At 36.9% G+C, this 20097-nt stretch overlaps 1 pseudogene; it reads right to left on the minus strand.

Annotated features, from left to right (window-relative positions):
- Nucleotides 1-995: 995 nt before the first annotated feature.
- Nucleotides 996-19954, minus strand: LOC141682932 (immune-associated nucleotide-binding protein 9-like; annotated as a pseudogene).
- Nucleotides 19955-20097: the final 143 nt, after the last annotated feature.

Below are 20097 nucleotides of genomic sequence, written 5' to 3' on the forward strand. Positions count from 1 at the left end.
ATTAATGTGTTAATATTTTTAAATCTTAAATTGAGAACCGGTGAATTCAAAAATATTATAAGTGGGCCGTAATTTAACAATTTTTAACATTTTATAATTCACCAATTTCCTTTGGGACTTTAGAAATATTAAAAAATAAATTATTAAAACGTACACCAGTTCAGTTCAGTAAAATATGTTGTCTTTTTCTATTTTTACCAACTAAAACAATTTTTTCTCTATAAATATTTTAGACAATTTTTTTTAAATTTATACCCTTTTTAAGTAAAACTTGTTGCCTTTTTTATTTTCTGCAAATAAAACATTTATGTCTCTATATTATGGACAATTCTTTTTAATAGAACTACTGACGATGTCAAAATAATAATACTACTAAACTGAGATAAAAAAATTAAACTAAAAAATAAATATTTAATCGATATGATGATATCGAGTTAAAAAACAACATATTACTTACTTTTTTAACAACTATAATTAATATAATATTAAAATTAAAATAATAAAATAACAAATATTTAATACAACTAGCTAGTTAAAAATTTAAAATCCAAGTGGTTAACTAATTTGAAAAAATTTAAAATCCAAAATTTTTTTCTTTTAAAGTGAATACGTATAACGAAACGGGGCTAAAGTATTCCATAACTAATGGGTTGTGAGCTTCTTATATATAAACTTTCTTCCACAACAAATTGTGTACAATAATACTCGACTCAATTTTATTTCATGTAACCCACATAAATTGGTTACAATTCAAGACACTGTAAGCCAATTCACAAAACTTGTCATAAGCAATAATCCTCGCATGATTTAGTGTTGTTCACAATAAACTAGAACTGAAATTTTACTTTCATAAACAGGCATCTATTGAAAAAGCAGTAGGCGAAATTTGCTTCCATAAAACTTGGAAAATCCAAAGTCTCTGATCCAAACTTTCTAACCATCCACATACTTATAAGTGTTTCAACAAAACAAGACCAGAAATTCATAAAAGAGTTGCAACTTCCAGCATAATTTAAATGCAGATTAGCAAAATGCTTCCAGTTTGTTCCGGTTCATAGAATAACACAATTCTTCCTTTTAGCTTGCTCCCTGAGCTCCCTCTCTGCTCTTTCTAAGTTCTCACTCAGATTATGAATTTCTTCTTTCGATTCCTCGTGTGCAGTCTGTGCCCTCTTCTCTGCATTCAATCTAGCAGCCTTTTCCTCTTCCAGCTGATGCTCAAGCTTTGCAGTGGTCTCCTTCACCTTTAACTCCACCTGTGGAACAATAGTCTTGCAACCATAAATTTTCCCTAAAGACCGAGTTTCCATCGGGGACAGCCAAGTAAAATGTGTGTCAAACTTAAGTTTCAACATTAATTTGAAAACCATATCAACTGATATGGCACAAATTATGTAAGATAACAAAATATTATTAGAATTAGTATTACCAGTTCAGTTATTCGCTCAATAAGTTGCTCCTCGTTTTCCAGCTTAAAGACATCTTCTGTCTGATCATAGAACTTCTTAACTACTTTCTGCATGTGCAGTCAGTAATCACATTACTGTTTACATGTACGCAAATGTTGAGCACTTATTTATCAGTATAAAAATATTACCTTCACTTCAACGAATAGGTCATCTGTAAATGGCATTCCACCATTCTTTGCTACAACATCATTCACAAGAGACAACAGATTTTGAACCTGTTCATCTTTCTTCTACTGATCATGAGTTCTGTTATTAAAGAGAACCCGTCGATGCTCACATTGATGGAGAAGTTCCTGAATAATAGCTCATACAACACATATTACTGTTAGTAGTCATAGTATTTTCAGTTGAAATAATGATATTAAAAATAGACTCAATAAAAACCTCGAAAACCATGTTAAGTACATAGAGTATTACTTCTGTTGATCGAAAGGAATAAGGTTAGGGCTTAGGGTCTGATGTAAAAGTGTATCACCCTTCGTCTGGGAATTATATACTAGTTAAACGATTACTTTAATCTCAGCTGTAACACATAAAGGATTAAATGAATATATTCTTATCTCTATTTCAAATCAGAATAAATTGTCTTAAAATCACGAGATCTTGAAATTAAAAGAGTTCTTAAATCAAATAAAGAGTAACTGCATGAAAAGAAAAATGAACAAAAACAAGAAAAATAAATCATTATACTTGAAGTTATTATAAACATTTGACCACATTGTACCAATTCACCGGAAAACTATTCCAAGTGGTAGCATCAGATAAAAACATTCCACTTTCACTAGTTTCATATAACAGATGGCAGAATAAAACGAAGCACGGTACAAAGGTAATAGTACCCTTATCGATAATCGAAAAGCTTATTATACAATTTTAATTATTGTAGGATAAGAAGGGCAATCTACTATGTGATTGTTATGCCCAAAATTTGGTATAAACTTTGTTCGGGTCAAAAGCGGGTCAATTGGTCAGAATTGGGATTTTGGTGCCTAAAATTAAGAAAAGATAAGACATCTATTTTATCACAAAGGAAGAAGGCGCGCCCTACAGATATGGGGAGGCGCGCCCTCATGCATACGAGAAGAGTAATGCTGACGCCTTACATAATCAAGGCGCGCCCTCATTGGTGAAGGAGGCACGCCCTATTGGTATATGAAGAAAGTAATTCAACTGATTCTTAGAGCTATCCCCTAAGGTATTAGGGCGCGCCCTAAGTGAGAAACATAGCTTGGATGGGACTGCAACATGGTTACTTGGACGGGTTCTTTGGATGATTCAAGGAAGATGGAGAATTATTATTACTAACTTATTTGATGCAGGTACTCTATTGAAGAACTCCTTCCTGTAGCATATCTACACACTACGCCATAGATGGGCAAATAAGACACTTTTCTAATGTAATGCCTGTTTTGCCTTACATTAGACAGACTTTTTTGACCTATTGTAACACTAATGAAATAGCGTTACTTTACATGTAAAGTTACTGTTACGTTAGAGGGCTTGTGTTGCAGTAGAAAGCTAATGTTACAATAGTGCTGACATGACGTAACGCTTTGCTTTATCATTATAATAATATTTAATTAATTTATTATTTTTTTGGGCCCCACAGTGTACACGTCAGCAAAAGTGGGTCCCACATGTGGGCCCCACTAAAACTTGTTCCAGAAAGTGGGTCCCACACTAACAGGTGGACCCCCCATGTGGGCCCACACTGCCACGTGGCACTGCCACGTCAGCAAAGCGTTACGTTAACTTTTCTGTTACAACGCTACTGTTACATTTGCAACCCTGCCACGTGTGCACCGCCACGTCATCAAATAATTAATTATTTAATTATTTAATAAATAATTAATTAAAAAATTAAATAAATAATAATTAAATAAATAAATAATGGAGAAGTGGGCCCCACATGTGGGATCCCCTTGTGGGCCCCACATGTGGGCTGCACTTGTGGGCCCCACATGTGGGCCCCATATTAAACAACTATTTAATTATTTAATAAATAATTATTTAAATAATTAAATAAATAATAATTAAATAAATAAATAATAAAGAAGTGGGCCCCACATTTAGGCCCCACATTATCCAATTATTTAATTATTTAATAAATAATTATTTAAATAATTAAACAAATAATAATTAAATAAATAAATAATGGAGAAGTGGGCCCCACATGTGGGCTCCCCTTGTGGGCCCCACATGTGGGCTCCCCTTGTGGGCCCCGCATGTGGGCTCCACATGTGGGCCCCATATTAAACAATTATTTAATTATTTAATAAATAATTATTTAAATAATTAAATAAATAATAATTAAATAAATAAATAATAAAGAAGTGGGCTCCACTTGTGGGCCACACTAGGCCCCACATTATCCAATTATTTAATTATTTAATAAATAATTATTTATATAATTAAATAAATAAATAATGGAAAAGTAAGCCCACATGTGGGCTCCACTTGTGGGCCCCACATGTGGGCCCCACATTATCCATTTATTTAATTATTTAATAAATAATTAAATAAATAAATAAATAATCAAAAAATATAATGCCCGGATCGTGGTCGGATCGTAATAGGGTTCATATGTCAAGATATGATTCATTTAACGGTTCGACCCACATATCCGTCGTTCGATTTTTTTAATCGGTTTTCTCGACGATCCAACCGTACGGATGTTATTAAACTGCCTTCCTAACATTGGGAAAAAATAATCAAAAAATATAATGCCCGGATCGTGGTCGGATCGTAATAGGGTTCATATGTCAGGATATGATTCATTTAACGGTTCGACCCACATATGCGTCGTTCGATTTTTTTAATCGGTTTTCTCGACGATCCAACCGTACGGATGTTATTAAACTGCCTTCCTAACATTGGGAAAAAATAATCAAAAAATATAATGCCCGGATCATGGTCGGATCGTAATATGGTTCATATGTCAGGATAGGATTCATTTAACGGTTCGACCCACATATCCGTCGTTCGATTTTTTTAATCGGTTTTCTCGACGATCCAACCGTACGGATGTTATTAAACTGCCTTCCTAACATTGGGAAAAAATAATCAAAAAATATAATGCCCGGATCATGGTCGGATCGTAATAGGGTTCATATGTCAGGATAGGATTCATTTAACGGTTCGACCCAGATATCCGTCGTTCGATTTTTTTAATCGGTTTTCTCGACGATCCAACCGTACGGATGTTATTAAACTGCCTTCCTAACATTGGGAAAAAATAATCAAAAAATATAATGCCCGGATCATGGTCGGATCGTAATAGGGTTCATATGTCAGGATAGGATTCATTTAACGGTTCGACCCACATATCCGTCGTTCGATTTTTTTAATCGGTTTTCTCGACGATCCAACCGTACGGATGTTATTAAACCGCCTTCCTAACATTGGGAAAAAATAATCAAAAAATATAATGCCCGGATCATGGTCGGATCGTAATAGGGTTCATATGTCAGGATAAGATTCATTTAACGGTTCGACCCACATATCCGTCGTTCGATTTTTTTAATCGGTTTTCTCGACGATCCAACCGTACGGATGTTATTAAACCGCCTTCCTAACATTGGGAAAAAATAATCAAAAAATATAATGCCCGGATCATGGCCGGATCGTAATAGGGTTCATATGTAAGGATAGGATTTATTTAACGGTTCGACCCACATATCCGTCGTTCGATTTTTTTAATCGGTTTTCTCGACGATCCAACCGTACGGATATTATTAAACCGCCTTCCTAACATTGGGAAAAAATAATCAAAAAATATAATACCCGGATCATGGTCGGATCAGGACATTAAAATATCATTTTTTCTAAAATTTACGAAAAAATGAAAAAAAAGAAAAAATGAAATAAAATGAAAATCATACAAAAGGTGCAGTGAAAATATGGGCGGCGAAATTTCCCCCCAAAAACATCACTCTCTCTCTCAGACTCTCTCTCAGAAACATCACTCTCTCTCGACCTCGCTCACTCACCTCAGCCTTCCACCTCGCTCACTCACTCACCTCTCACCAACACTCCCTAACTCTCACCCATCTCACTCTCCCTAACTCTCACCCATCTCACTCTCCCTAACTCTCACCTCACCTCAGCCGCACTCTCACCTCAGCCTCACCTCAGCCGCTCTCATTTCGGTGGATTCAGCAGCAATTAGGTGGTTCTCAGCAACATTTCATTGGTTCGGGTTCTCTGCAACGAAGTTAGGGCGTGCAATTAGGGTTTCGAAATTTTAGGGTTTCGGTTGGAGCTAGCAATTAGGGTTCAGAGCTGCTTTGTGGTTTCGATTTTGGACCAAGGTAACCTCTAGTTGAACTTTATTTTTGATTTTATGTATTTATCCCTGCTTATTTAATATGTTTAATATGTGTCTGTGTTTAATATGTGTAATATGTGTAATACGTTTAGAGTTTGTGTTTAATATGAATGTAATATGTGTTTGTGGTCATCTCCCCCCTCTCTCTGTCTCTCTCTCTGTCTCTCTCTCTCTCTCTGTCTCTCTCTTTGAGTTTTATTGTTTTAGATTCTTGTAATTATGGTTATTGCATTTCTTGATGTGATTACGTGCCGAGATGAATTGATGAAATTATGTTGCTTATTCGCTGTTTTTTGTTATTTAATGTCCAAATGCAAGGCTTAACTCTGTTTTCCATTTGGTTACTGTGTCTTGTTTTTATCGTCTCTTAGCAGTACTGGGCCTTCCTTAGTTCCTTGTACAATTAAATAAATATATATTATTCGAATACTTAAGACATTAATCTAATCTCAAACTGATTTTATGTGCTATACAAGTCTTTGACTATTGATCTTTTACATTCTAACATTTATTCCCTGTGTGCTATTCAAAAGTTACAGTTGTAAATTGAAGTAAAAAATTTAATAAAAATCAAAGCATGGATAAAAATGGGGAATGAGATGTAGGAAATTATTAGTTTATCTAGTATCACTGCAGTATAGTGCACAGAGAGGATTACACGGGCTTTTTTAGGTAGACTTATAATCTTTTAACTTCGCAGGCTATATTATACAGTGTACTTATGGAAGATGATTATAGTAGCTGGATAGGATTTCCAAAATCTAGTAAAGAATATGTACGAGGGATAAAGGCATTTATGGAAAATTCATTTCCAATTCATGCTAAAGGAGAAGAAATGAAGTGCCCCTGCAAAGTATGTGTCAACCGTTATTGGCACACTCAAACAGTTATCTATGATCATCTCATATGTAGTGGCCCTTCTCCACTGCATATGAAATGGATTTGCGAGGTATCACATACCAAAGTAGACGGTAGTATTGACTTCATGGATTCGGGGACGGGGATGGATTTCGAAGATAATTTAGGTGAAATGTTCAATTGTACGGGTAAAAAGTTTCGAGATTTAGAAAATGACTATGAAAGTCTAACAAATGTAGAGGCTAGAAAGTTTTATGGTCATGTTAGGGAGGGTAAACAACCACTATACCCCGGATCCACTAAATTCTCTCGGTTAAGTTTCCTGATCAAACTTTATCATTTAAAGTGTGCTCATGGAATTTCCGAGTCTGCCTTTGGGGAATTGCTGGAGTTAATAAGAGACGCCTTTCCTGATGCCCAAATACCTTTGTCTTTGAATGCTGCAAAAAATATGATCAAGGATTTAGGCTTACATTATGAAAAAATACATGCATGCCGAAATAATTGCATGTTGTACTGGGGAGAAAATAAAGACAAAGAAAAATGCGACAATTGTGGTGTTTCTAGGTGGGTGTTACCGGAAAAAAAGGCAATGATGCTAGTGATCCGGGGCAGGTTATACACAAAGTGCCAGCTAATGTGATGAGGTACTTCCCTCTAAAGCCGAGATTGCAGAGGCTATACATGTGCAAGGAATATTCGAAACTAATGATTTGGCACGATATGGGACGTCAACAGGATGGAAAAGTAAGACATCCGGCTGATACAGAGGCTTGGAAGACGATAGATGCTGACTATCCTGATTTTTCATTAGAAAATCGGAATGTTAGTTTAGGAGTAGCCTCAGATGGATTCAACCCCTATCGTTCAATGAACCTAAGTCACAGTACCTGGCCAATTGTATTGGTCAATTACAACCTCCCACCTTGGCTATGCATGAAACAAGAAAATCTAATTCTTTCGACACTAATATCTGGTCCAGATTCACCAAAGAATAGTATTGATGTGTTCATGCAACCTTTAATTGCCGAGTTAAAAGAATTATGGGAGGTCGGCGTTAATACTTATGATGCCTTGGCTGATGAAGATTTTAATTTACGTGCTAGAGTGCTATGGACTATTAGCGATTTCCCGGGATATGCTATGTTGTCCGGCTGGAGCACAAAAGGCAAACTAGGGTGTCCTGTCTGCCATTATGAAACTTCATCACTTTATTTGAAGCATAGCAAGAAAATGTGCTATATGAACCACCGAAAGTTTCTTCCTTCTGCACACAAGTGGAGAATGGATACTAAAAGGTTTAATGGCGCAATTGAAATGGGGCAGTGTCCTTCAGTTTTAACGGGAACTGACATTGAGGAGTTGTTGTCTGGGTATGTAAACCAATTCGGCCTGCAGAACAAAAAGGCAAAGAGTAAAACTGAGGGCCCTTTTAAAAAGAAGTCAATTTTTTTTTGATTTACCTTATTGGAAGCATAATCCACTTCGAAATAACCTTGACGCCATGCACATAGAAAAAAATGTTTGCGATAACATATTGGGCACTTTACTCAATATAAGTGGCAAGACAAAAGATCATGTTGCCGCTCGTAAAGATTTACAAGAAATGGGAATTAGAAAACCCCTTCATCCTGTTCTATCAGAAGATGGAGCACACCATAAAATACGAGCAACAATCTTTGACTTGTCGAACAAAGAGAAGGAGATCTTTTGTTCAGTGTTGGAAAACACTAAACTGCCGTACGGTTGTGCCTCCAACATAGGGCGATATGTGCACACAAAGGAGAGGAAAGTAGTGGGGTATAAGAGCCATGATGCTCATTTCATACTACACTACTTGTTGCAGTTTGCCATCAAAAAAACTACAAAGGCTGAGGTTGCTGTACCTTTGATGAAATTGAGTGCCTGCCTTAGAGCTCTATGGAGCAAGGTTATCGATTTGGAGGAGCTTGAGAAGTTGGAAACTGAAATCGTCGAGGTACTTTGTCAATTTGAGATGATTTTTCCATCAGCTTTCTTCGACATAATGGTGCACTTGCTTGTTCATCTAACTAGAGAAATTAGACTTGGGGGACCTCAGCACCTTCGAAACATGTTCCCAATAGAGCGTTATCTTGCAAAATTGAAATCATACGTTCGTAATAGAAGTAAGCCGGAAGGTTCTATTGCAGAAGGTTACATAGCTGAAGAATGTGTAACATTTTGTTCAAGATTTTTGGCTGCTGATGAAACAACAAAAAACAACATGTGCTCAACAGTTTTCGAAAGAGGGCCAACACAAGCTGAATATCATATCGGAACGAGAAGGAATAAAGATGGAACTATTATTCATTTGGAAGATGTTGATTGGAAGGCAAGTCATCACTATGTTTTGTTCAATACTGGTAACAAAGAAGTAGAGAGGCTCCTCGAGTAAGTTTAATAAGCTCTAACGTAAATAATTTTAATTCATAATTCAAGAACTTTTTCTTTTCTGCACTGTTTTAACTTAGTATAATTTTAGGGAACATCAAGCCTTGGTGGACAGCCATGAAAATACGAACAGATACAAGAGGGCACGAAGACACACGGCAGAATTCTGGGACTGGTTACGAGACGAGGTTGGGAAAATGGTGGAGGTTTCATCTGACTTGGGGGTGTTTGTGTTGGGCCTAATCGAACAGCTAGAAGGTTTACTGGTTATGTTGTTAATGTCTGTCGATTCCATACAAGTGATAGAGATTCTCGATGCACAACACAAAATAGTGGTGTATATTTGACTGCACAAATAACTAGTTTCTCTAGTTCCAGAGACGAGAACCCTATAGTTGGGGATGTCAGCTACTACGGATCGATAGAAGATATCATAGAACTTGATTACTGGGGATTATTTATAGTTGTCCTATTTAAGTGTCGTTGGTACCAACAACAAAAAGATCCACACGGTCACATTCGAGTAAATTTCAATAGGTTATGCCATAAATCTGATCCTCATGTCCTGGCCAAACAAGTGCAACAAGTTTTTTATGTGGAAGACCCAATCGAAAAGAATGTACATTACGTAATTAAGAAACTACCGAGGGAGTGGTGTGATAATGGAAACGTGGATGCACATGAAGATGTCAACGATACTGATCTCCGTGAGACTGAATTTGTTTGTGGACTTCAAACTCATGTTGATGAAATGAGTTGGTGCAGAGATGATATCCCTACAACAAGAGTTCCCATTCCCGATAAATGAAGCAACCAAACTGCTAAACATTTATAAGTTTAAAATTAATCACAGCAGTGAACTTTATTTTGTATTTTCTTTGTGTTTGGACTATTTAGATGTAATTGAATATCTTAATTTATTTCTTCCATGAATTCTTCAATATCCTTACTGTAATTTAGTTGATTCAGTAGATGCATATGATAACTATTTTTTCTTATTTTTATAATTTTGTATGTTAGCTGCAAATATCCTACACGTGTAATAAAAACAAATATAGGATATGAAGTAGATGCTTAATAACTTTTTGTGATCGAAATTGTGTTTGTTGCATTTGTGTCGAGTGCCAATTCATGAATATTTTGTTGTTTATTATTTGATCTAATATGTGTTACCAATTAGTTCGAGATATGTGTTTATGGCATACTAGGATTTGGAAAAGATACATTTGAAATATTTTTGTTTAATGGTCAGCCATTGACATCTCTTTGAACTCTGTGCAGGATGGCAGAAAAACACGTTAATATTGGATTGTACCACGGTGGGGAGTTTCAGAGGACAAGTTACTCTGGTGGAGATTGCTTGACTATTTATAATGTAGATACTGATATGTGGGCTTATAATGATCTGATGGAGGAGGTGAAGGATCTCCTCAAACTCAATGAAATCGGAGGAGTCTATGTAAAAGAAGGAAAACATGGTGGTTGGAAGCTGCTGAGGACTGACCTGGACATCATTCAAGAGATAGAAAAGTGCAACGATGGCGAAGAGGTCAAGCTTTATGTAGACACAGTTGTTGACCCTGAAATTGAGCCGTTGTGTGAGATGCAGCCACACGTGATTGTCAGGCCGAGGAAAAGCCTGTTTGAAGGTATGCCTATTGCTGATAAATAATTAGGTCCCCATTAAGTACACATCTCTATCTATTTCTGTATCTCTTTATATATGCATAATGGGACTTGGATGTCCATATTAGTTGAAGATAATTCTTTGACTTGGATTTTTTTCTTGCATAAATACAGTTTCACCGAAGAAAATACAAAAGCGGAAATATATTACCACACATGAACTCCAGCAGAAGCAGAACCCAAGGAAGATTGTTAAGAAGACACCTAAGCCCAGTCGGAGGTATGCGTTACGATCATCGCCATCTCTGTTGCCTACTCAGCAAGATGCAACTGCTGGGCAAGGAAACGATAAAGGGTCTGCTAGAAGGAAACTGCAGTTACAAGATGATATTATTCTGGATAAAGAGGTATTTTTTTAATTTTCCTTCTTAAAAACATAAGTTATAATGATTATTGTTGTGTTATGTCAATTTAATCACTGACCTTATCTTCATAAATTATTGTAGTTGCCCCCACCACCATTGACCGAAATCAAAAGAAAAAGACCCCGTACTTTGCAAAATAATGAGAAAATGAAAGATCAGCTACAAGGTGATGAACGCCAAGTAAGATGTCCCCTTGAACTTGCTATACCTGACATCGAGGTATCCTTGTCAATGTTCCTCTTTTTTTTCTTCTAACCTGGACTGTAACACTTGTAATATTCACTTAAACACTCCTTCCAAATTTTTAGAAAGAAAGTACAATGCATAGTTGAGCTACACTAATACCAGTGCTGATTTATAATTATTGCAGTTGCCCCCCCCACCGCTACCAGCATGTGAGCAAGAAAGACTTAATCGAATGAAGGAAAATGATAGAAGGTTGGAAGAACTTGGGATCAAAAAATTAATGATTGATTTGAGAGCTCGATCAGCAACAGTTATTAAGAAATCCAAAGAAAAAGACAAAACCTCTCCGGATGATGATGATTATAATCCGGAAAGTGAGGACGAACATGATAGTGATGATTCATCTGAGGTATGGATTTCTTTTACAGTCTTCATTACTTTGGCCTTCCTTCCTTGTTTCTCAAGAGTGTAAATTGTGTTTTTTATTAGTTTAAGACCTGATATTTTGTTTATCACTATATCAAGTTTCCTATATATTTTTTTTTTATTTTATACTCTTTATTGCTTTGGCCTCACATTATATTTGCAATCCTAATAATTGTAGAGAACGAAGAATGGGAAGAAAAAGAACCATGTCCCCCTTGGACCAAGAACTCGTTCACGAGCTAATGTCACCGCTGCAACAGAGAATGAACCATTGCAAGCTGATAAAACATCTGACAAGGAAATGACCAGTAAATCTAAGCTCCTGAAACCAACATATAGTAAAATCTTAAAATCCGCGAGCAATTCAGAATCACGTGGGTCTGTATCTGCTTATTTAACAATGCGGGAACGTCAAAAGCAGGGCATTCTTCCGCCAACAACCGAGAATGTGCACGCTTCTAATTCGGAAAATGTTGTTGAGGAAGAAACTGAAGCAGGTACTCTCACTTTCTAAATATAACTACGCATGAATTATGCACACTAATTATTTATTGATGGAGAGGCAGTAAGAATTTAATTAATTATTAAATTCGCAGTCACCTTTTTTGTGTGTGCATGTACTATGAAGTACCAAAACCCAAAAAATGGAGAGGAAGGACAAAACTGCTAACTGTTCACGCAAGGACACGTGATGAAAGACCGGTGATTTTTTTGAACAAACAAAATGTACCTGTTTCAAGAGACGGAAAAGTTACGAGAGAGCTGAGTAATTTTCTCGGAACAGTTGCAAAGGACAATGTCTCTCTTACTTATGTCAACTGGCGCCTGGTTCCTGAACAATTGAAGAAGAAAATGTGGGACTATACTCGGGTAAATTCTATTACCTAAACCTCAGTTTCATTTATTTTTCAATTAACCCCTTCATTTTATTGATCTTGAGTTTATTATATATTAGGACCATTATATTATTCCGAATGAAGCTCAGTCCTGGGTTTATGAGACAATTAATAGATGCTGGAGGACTTACAAGTCTCGGATGAAGGCAAAGCATTACACACAGCATGCCACTGATGATGAAAGGCTTGAACATAGGCCCAAGGAGATTCCGCTCGAGGATTTTAAATTGCTGATAAAGTATTGGGGAGATGAGTCGGTGAAGGTGCCTTCGTGCTTCTTTTTAATATGATTTTAATGATTTTAAAGATTCTCAAACTGGATTGTGCAATTTTTTTAATAGGAATTAGCACATGATAACAAAGTAATCTGCGCTTCGGTAACTGACCCACACAATCAGGGTGCCAACAGTAGTGCAGAAGTTGGAGAGAAATTGGTATGATTCCTAAATTAACTAGTACATTTATGAATATTTCCCCTTTTATTTTGATATTATAATTACGGACCCATGGTTAAGTTAAATTGGATTAAATTTTGATTATAGGATAAATTTATAATTTAATTAGATGGGGACATGTTCTTAAATCCAATTTTAAAATGGGACATGTTAGAACCCCCCCCCCCTTTTTTAAATAATATATCTGTCCTTGTCGATATCATCATTATAACTAGCAATTATTTAGTTGTCTGATTAGTTATGATATTCAGATTATTACAAACCAATCCGCATTTATATAACTTTAAATAATTCACTGTGAACAACCCGAAAAAACTAATAAAATAGAGCTCGCAGACACAATAATTTAGTTGTTCATGTCAAGTGCCATCAAACATTTTTGTGCTTTAATTCTTCAGAAATCAGATGCATGTCTATTTTTTGCTGGTATTTGCTTGAATTTAGATATTCAATTTCAGAACTGCATTAATATTGCCTTCATTGACTTCCCGTACACACTTGGATTGTGTCTACTAAATAGTAATGACTACCTAGTTGTTTGTTCATAAATCCTTTGATTTAATGTTAGTGCTTAGGCATTTTTTAAATAGTTGATGTGCAATTTTTCTTAAGTAAATCAATAGTTATGTGGTAACTTTGAGCTAGATAACCTTGTCTTTTTCTTTTGTGCTCTATAATAGAAAAAGACTGATCCTAATCTCGCCTCGCCATCACAAGCTGAAATTTATTTGGAATCTCATGAACAAGATGGCCGAACATACAAGACTACGGCTGCTCCGCAAAAAAGAAACATAAGGACTTTACTTTTTTTATGGAGGTTAAATGCTGCACGGTAGTTCAATTTGTCTATTTCTTTAAAATTAAGAGATAAAAAATGCTTTGCCAAGTATGTTTTGTTGGTTTAATTTATTTGGTAAAACAAATAACATAAGAGACTTAGCGGAAATAAAAGGCTGTTAAGTATTAGTATAGGCCACCTTAATGCAAACCTTGTTAGTAGTTGTGTAGTTGTGTAGCACAATTCTATGGTAAAATTGATTAATATTTAACAACATTTTTCTTGTAGAGAAAAAACAAGAAAGCGATGGAATCAGATTCGGCTCCTGCAGACACTTATTTGGAAGATTTGACTGCAAAGATCAGGGGAGAACTTGAGGCTGAACTGGAAGAAAAGGTTTCCAAGAAAGTGCAGGATAACTTGTCAGTTATTCTCAAAAAGATCGCAGCAGCTAATCCAGGCTTGAATCTGGACATTGGAGAAGTTGATGCTAATATTTCAAGCGAGGATGATGAAAATGGTACACCAATGACTATCGGGACTGCTGGGACTTCCAAGATTGCCCGGACTTCTTCTTAGATACTTCTCTTTACAAGCATTAGCTTGAGTTAATAGTATGGACAGTTATGTTATTTAGACTTTTGAATTATTGGTTTATAACTTTTGGTACTCACTGTAATTGGTGGTGGATGGTGTTTATTTGGTTTGGTTGGAGTTGGAATTTGGGGATTGTTTGGTGTTCTTGTTAGTATGATTTTGGTGGAGTGATGTAGTGAATCGTACTATAATTTTGGCGAAGTGGTTATTATGTTGGCGGAGTTGGTGTTTTGAATGCTGTAAGACTAGTTTGTTGGGGAAATATGTTTTGGTATAGTTGAATTGTTATTTTGTTAATGGCAGTAATGTGTTTATCAAAACTACATTTCAAAATGTTATCTATTAGTGTTACAATAGCTGTATTTATCACTGTTACAAAATCTAAATTTGTGTTTCTTTTGCCAAAATACAGTGTTACATTAGATTTGTTTACTGTTGCGTCAGTAATAAAAGTGGGCCCACATGTGGGTCCCACATGGCAGTGGGACCCACTTGATGATGTTACAATGGGCCCCACTTGATGACGTGGCAGTGGGCCACACTTGATGACGTGGCAGTGGGCCCCTTGATGACGTGGCAGCGGGCCCCATATGATAACGTGGTAGTGGGTACCACTGATTAGCCAATCTATGTGGCAGTCCACGTGGCAGTCCATGTGGCATTGCTCGCCACGTGTCAGTGGGTCCCTCTATATGACGTGGCTGCCTACGTGGCAATCCAGTCAGGTGGGTCCCACATGATTTTTTCAAATGCTAAGGTAACACTGAATTGCCGTTACGTTTGATTTATCTAGTGTTACTCTATCTCCCTAAGGTAATGTTTTTATTTGTGTTACGGTTGATAATCAAAACATTACATTAGATAGCAATGGCAACATTTGCGGATGAAATGGTTATTTGGCGTTACAATAGGCCTATTGCAACATAAAACGGGCCTAAGGTGACGTAAAATGAGTGTCTTATTAGCCCATCTATGGCGTAGTGACAGGAAAGGCGGTGTCCGTGGTCAGAGACCTCCAGGGGTATGCCTGGACTGAAGGCCTCCTATAGTCAATGGGTGTCCTCATTGGGGATGTGAGGTGAAATCTGGTGTGTTCTTTGGGAGCTCTGTCTCTGTAGTCAACGGGTGTCCTCGTTGGGAGACTTTGGAGTATCCTGCACTTTGCACCCAAAAGCTTGGGATCATTTGTCCTGCAATCTGGTAGGGGCTCCTTATCGGGGGACAAGGATGCGTCCAACATTTGGGGTGAACCACAGCTATACCTGCGTCCGTGGATTAGAGAAACAGCTGGTAGCGGAGGGTTATCCTTGGCCAGGGAGATGCCTCATCCGTGAAGTCTCGAAGCCACGGACGAGCCTTGGGCCTTTGTGGTTGGGCCTCATCGGCGGACATTCCTAAAGCTAGTAGAAGACGGTTTTCAGTGGGTTTCCCATTGGGCCTCGGGATAAGAAATCTAAGCCCATTAGGTTTCTTGTTCCCCAAGAACTACGTGGGCTTGATCCCCTATAAATAGGGGTACGTAGACACATTGTAAAGGGTCAAAAGTGAGAGCGCAAAGGAGCCACCACTAACCCTAAGCAATCTCAACCCCCAATAATCTCCACCACCAAGCACTGTTCATACTTCCCGACGAACACTGTTCATCGGATCCACCGGGTACTGTTCATGTTTCCGACAAAGAACCACCGTCACAGATCTTGTTTCCGGCTACGAACCTCAAATTTTGTTGTTACCAAATTCCTCTGTCAACAGTGATCATAACATTGAATGGCAGCAATAATTTACCTTCAGCGGTTCAGGACTACGACCTAAATAATCGTCCAAAGTTTTTCCATGATATTCCAAGTCATCCCCTCCAGTGAAAACAATAATCATGTAATCAGTGAATTTGTTCCCAAACAGAGTCCTCAGGCTATTTATGACTGTCTCTTCACCTTCAGAGAAACGACTCTTGGCCGAAAGAATAACAAGAACCGCATGAATACCATCATGAGCCATCTTGATACATTTAGCGATCTCTTTACGAGTGGATTCTGTTTCTGTAGAACAATCAAATAAACCTGCCATATGTATTGTGTACGATTTTTTAGACCAAATTAGGCATACAGAAAACTCTCTGTTTGTCTTAGTAGAGAACTATGGAAGTCCAAGATAGCTAGAAAGAAACTATACCAGGCGTGTCAATAACATTAAGAGTCTGGCCATTTTTTAAGACAGTTGTACGCATCTCACAGGTGCGAGTAACACCAGATAAGTCAGCATCAGACACAAATGCATCCCCCTGCAATAAACTATTGCATGTTGCACTTTTCCCATTGCCAGTGCATCCAACTAATACCAGAGTTCGATCGTCATCAACTGAAATTCCACCCATTTTAGAAATAAACTACCTGAAAAAAAAATTACAACACAAAGTCCAGTCAGATCCACTAATTTACACAAAGGAAAAATAATCCAGGGAAATGAAGAATAAGAATTCAATGTTGAGAACATAAGTATAACAACAGAGGACTAAAAACTTGTGCAATTTCTGATTCATTTTAAGGATCACAACAGGGAGGGCCATGATTCCTAATGGAAGTTATCTAACAACATAATTACAACAAATCTGCAGTCAGGCTAGCCAGAAACCACCTAAAGCGAAAGGAGTCCATCTTCCATGCACTTTTGCCAATATAATCACTCAACTACGAACATGAAGATTTCATTGGACAAAAGAAAAAAACACAACTCAAGCATTATAATCCATCTCATACTGCCAATCTCATTAACTCTAATAGTTACCAAATATTCCTCCATTGCATAAGAGGGAGGCTATTTTTACCCCTCCAAACCAAATTTTACAAAACCAAATAACTAGTTCCTTTATATGATAATTCTTAACATTTTTGAATGTGGGCTGGATAAAAGAAACATAACATATTTACAGAATCTGAAGAGGCAAAGTATTGTTTAACAAATAATCAAAAAACAACATGATGTACTGTACTTAATCATGATTTAACACATGCAAAGTCTATCAGTGACTCCATAACTAACAAAACTTGCACATAGACCTTAGCCCACAAACAGATCATATAACATTGAACCACGCAAGATTAAACTATAGTTTAGTAATTGAAGTTACATGAAAAAACAAATAAAAACATTGCATGTAGATTATACCTTTTGAAGTTGAACAACTATGAATTTTCCTCTGAGAGAAGATGTAAAGTTTACTCGGAGAAAAGGTCAGTATAACTTGTCATGTATAATGTTTGGAGTTTATATAAGATCACCACAGAATTCGGAGGGACGCATTTGTATTTGTGTACAATATAAGATAGATAACCTGTGAACAAATTATGGCTATTCAAATGAAAAATTAAAATAGGTAACTAATATTATAGTATAGTAGAAGCAAAATGCTATACAAATAAAAAATTAATATAGGTATCAATATTATAGTAGACGAAAAGTAAAATAAATTTTGTATTATGATAAGTTAATCGATTCTTCTAGTGTGCTCGTAAATACATAATAACATTTATATCATATTTAATTGATTTTAATTTCATTAATAACTAGATTAGTTTCCGGGCACATGCCCGGTTATATTATAATTCTTTAATAAAAATATATATTAAAACAGTTTAATTTCAATATATATTATATTTATATCATGTTATGATGTTGAGAAATATAATAAAATTATTAATATAAACGCTTAAAAAGAGTATGACAAAAATTATAAATTTTTTTATTAATTATAAAAATTATATAATAAACTGAAGAATATTTAAATTAGTGGAAGAGAGAATTATTGGAGACTTTAAAAATAAGGGGGGAGAAATGAGAAATGAGGAAAAGAGAGAATGAGTGGAGGTTATAAATGAAGGAGAGACATTGAAATTGAAATTGAACTATAATTAATTAGGGATACATGTTACTGGAAGATGACATCATCAAATTAATGTGAATTTGACACATAAAATTTGATGATGTCAACTATTTAATGAGAATTTGACACATCAGCAAAGATGACATCTAACTTACTCACTTTTTAGTATATTGTAGATGAGATACACTGAAAATTCACACAAATTAAAATGAGTTAACTCATAAAAAATGAGTTAAAGTTAGTGACTAAGAACATGCCCAAGAAAGAAAGAACCCTCTTTTTATTAATCTGAAATGGTCATAATATACATTTTTTTAACATACCTTGGAGGACAGTTTGATTTTTGTTAATGACAATGGTGTACTCCTTATTGGAGCAAATTTCAAATATTTTTTATAATTCAACACTATCTGTATATATATACTTCTTACATTAAATATAGACATTATTATAGCAAAAACAATTACAGTATACTCAAATTACGAGTTATTAACAAGTGTTGACGGAGGAATTTGGTATCAAAAAAGTTTGAGATCATCTCCGGAATCAAGATCTACGATGGTGGTTTTTCACCTGAAAAGTGAGCGGAGTGTGGTGGTTGTGATAAATTGGGGGCTGAGATTGCTTAAGATTGGTGGTGGTTCCTTAAGGCTCTCGCTTCCGACCCCTAACAATTTGCCAACGTATCATTATTTATAGGGAATCAAGCCCACGTAGTTCTTGGGGAACAAGAAATCTAATGGGCTTAGACTTCTTATTCCTAGGCTCGGTCCAGAATTTATCTTACGCTAGCTTTAGGAATATCCAACTTTGAGGCCCAACCGCGAAGACCCAAGGCTCGTCCGTAATCGTAGGACTTCACGGATAGTGCATCTCCCTGCGCAAGGATAATACTCCGCTACAACTATCTCCCTTGATTTACGGACGCAGGTATAGCCACGGCTCACCCCAAATGTCGAACGCATCCCTGTCCCCCGAATGAGGATAACCCACCAGATAGCAGGACAGGTGATCCCAAGCTCTTGGGTGCAAAGTGCAGGATGACTCCAAAGTTCTCCAACGAGGACACCTGTTGAATACAAGAACAGAGTTCCCAAAGCACACACCAGAGTTAATCCCACATCCCCAATGAGGACACCCGTTGAATACATGAGGAGGCCTTCAATCATCAGGCATACCCCTGGAGGCCTTCAAACTTTTCACGGATATCCCCCTCATTGACTGTCTCAAGGAGGAAATTCTTCAAAGAGTACCTGCAACAAATACGTTAGTGAAAATAATCCTCCATTACTCCTTCCACGCTTGCCTTGCTTTAAACTTACTCTTGATCATGCATTCTTCATAAATAGAACGCGTCCTGAACGATTGGGCGCGTCTTGACCCTACGAACTCCACATATTGCTATATCTTCCAAGTATCTCTATTTGCTTTGTCCTGAATGAGAACAAGCTCAACCATCCCAAAGTGTGCATCTCCAGGAGGCAGGACGCGTCCTCCCCTGTAAAATATACATATTCTCCTTGCATGGCAACCTTATTACCTGTACAACTCATCCCATTATTTATACTTATCAGGGCGCGTCCTGCGCCTTGGGCGCGTCCTGCGCCTTGGGCGCGTCCTGCGCCTTGGGCGCGTCCTGCGCCTTGGGCGCGTCCTGCGCCTTGGGCGCGTCCTGCGTCTTGGGCGCGTCCTCCTCCGTTCAATATATTCCTCCCCATCTCTTAACATGAAAATCCAAGGTACTGCCTATACAATCATGGAC

Source organism: Apium graveolens, chromosome 9 (genome assembly GCF_009905375.1).
Source record: "Apium graveolens cultivar Ventura chromosome 9, ASM990537v1, whole genome shotgun sequence".
In the NCBI taxonomy this organism is placed as follows: Eukaryota; Viridiplantae; Streptophyta; class Magnoliopsida; order Apiales; family Apiaceae; genus Apium; species Apium graveolens.